The 2,155-nt window shown below is 65.6% G+C and overlaps 1 protein-coding gene across 1 annotated transcript in view; it reads left to right on the top strand.

Moving 5' to 3' along the window:
• VWC2 (von Willebrand factor C domain containing 2) overlaps positions 1–2,155 on the top strand; it is a 28,576-nt gene that overhangs the window by 12,770 nt on the left and 13,651 nt on the right. The window lies entirely within an intron of this gene.

A 2,155-nucleotide genomic window follows, 5' to 3' on the forward strand; every position in this document is an offset into this window, starting at 1 on the left:
TGACATCACATCCCTTCTGTTGGGAAGTTAGCTTAGGGATCTGTGAGTGAGAACAGCATCTATTAAAGTAACTCTGCCAAGACCTCACCATGGCCCGGCTTCCCAGGGGGAGGGGGAGGGGAGAGGACGCCCCTCCCTGCTTGGGGCCAGCGTCCAGGTGGAGCTGAGCTGGGTTGAGTGCTGCCTGTGGCCCCTGGGTGCTCCCCAAACTCCTCCCCTCTGTCCTGCTCTGTGTGCCTCAGGCCGGGGTGGGGGCGGGGGGCACACATCTGATTCTACCCAAAAATACGGGTGCAGGTGGCGGCTCAGTCAGCGCAGGCTGCCCCAACAGCCAGAGGAGAGGCCCAAACCACAGACATGTACCTTCGCCGCTGCGGGGACCAAGGTGCCGGCCGGTGGGGTTCTGAGAGGACCCCTTCCCTTGTGTCTGGTCTCCCTATGGTGGAGAGAGAGCAGAGAGATCTGCAGCTGCTTCCTCTTCCTACGAGGGCGCGATCCCAGCCCGAGGCCCGCCCTCATGGCCTCACCTGCCTCTGCTTGTCTCTGATGCTCTCCCCGAGGCCCCACCTGCAAATGCCCTGCCATTGGGGGCTGGGCTCCAACCACGGACTCGGCGGCAGCAGGCCGCACACTTGGCTGCCCGTGGTCTGGCTGCTCCCTCAGCACCTGTGGCTCCAGGAGCTGACCAGGCCTGGAGCCCCGCCCTGGGGAGCCCTCCTCATGCCCTTCACAGCTGTTGGCCAGCACGCTTGCCTCACTCCTGCTCACCCCTCCTCAGTGAGCCCCTGCCCGAGATTAGTCACAAGAGGCCTCGTGAGTTATTAGGGGGGGTCTCGCGGAGAGAGCCTGGGCCTGACAGCTACCTGAGCCTCTGCGGGTGCGGGGGGCTTGTTTCCTTCCTGGGCCTGGGAGCTGACAGCTTCTGGGGACAGCTCTTAATTAAGTCCCTTTGTGTGCAAATCCGTTCGCTGACAGAATGAAAAGACAAAGAGAACCACAAGAAAGTCTTCCAAGAGCGCAGGCTCTGTTGGCCGGCAGGCTGGGGGGCGGCTGCTTGGGAGTCACCCCTCCATGGAGGAGGGGATTGAGGGGCACAGGGTCCGGCCCTGTGCTAGCCCGGGTGAAGGAGGAGGATGACACAGCACTGGGAGCCCAGGATGCAGGCCATGGGGTGGGGAGGGAGGCGATGGAGCTTGGAGATGCCGCGGGCTGGTTTGATGAGACAGTTTGAGGTCAGGAACCTGAGCTGGGCTGGGAGATGCAGTCTGAGGCGCCTGTTGAAAGGAAGCGTGACCTGCATACACCCTCCAGGCTCCCGGGCGAGGGGGGGGCGGGCAGTGGGGCCGGGACAGACTTGAGATGGTACCTGAGTGGCCAGAGGGCTGTGCAGACCCGGTTCGGCGGCTGCCCCGACCTGCCCGGTGGACTCCTGGCCGTTCCCAGCCTGCGGGTGGTTTTTCCCTCCGGAGGGAGCAGAGCGGACCCAGCCCTGTGCCTCCGGCCCCCAGGCCACCGTCCAGGTGATCAGAGCCCAGGTGTGACTAGAAGGGGGCCTGGGACTTCCTGCTGCACCTGCTCTGGGCGCTGGCACCTGCGGGGAGATGGGCTCCGGCTGCAAAGGGCACGTTCGCCCTCTGGTGACCAAACGGTGACATGACGCCGCTGCCAGGCCCGTGCTGGGCGGGTGAAGGGCTGGAGCTGGTGCCTCTGGAAACTGGTTTCTCAGCTGGGGTCCCAGGTCTCGCCTCGCATCGGGGTGAATGTGGACATGGCCCTCAGATGCAGCCGCCACCGTCTTCAGGGTCAGGCCCCTTCGCGGGTAGCCTTCGTCCTCCGAGATTTCACTCCGGGCTCCCCTGGGGGTCTCAGGTCTCCAACCTGCACCCGAGGCCTGGTGTCAGCCCTGCCGCGCGGGGCTCCCTACAGGACACAGGCCTGGGCGGGGGACTGCCCGGGAGGGAGTTTAATGTTCATTTACCTCCCTGAGTGCAAACATGGGCCTCCTGGGGACGGCCCCCCGCAGAGCCAGGCCCTCCGAGGTCGGTGTCCTCGTCTGCCTGGGGACCGCGGGGGAGGCCGCTGTGGGAGGCCTCGGGGTGCCGGTGGGGCCCGGGGCCTGGAACCCCAGTGAGCCCGGCCCTCAGCAGACAGCCGG

Source organism: Myotis davidii, unplaced genomic scaffold (genome assembly GCF_000327345.1).
Source record: "Myotis davidii unplaced genomic scaffold, ASM32734v1 scaffold472, whole genome shotgun sequence".
In the NCBI taxonomy this organism is placed as follows: domain Eukaryota; kingdom Metazoa; phylum Chordata; class Mammalia; order Chiroptera; family Vespertilionidae; genus Myotis; species Myotis davidii.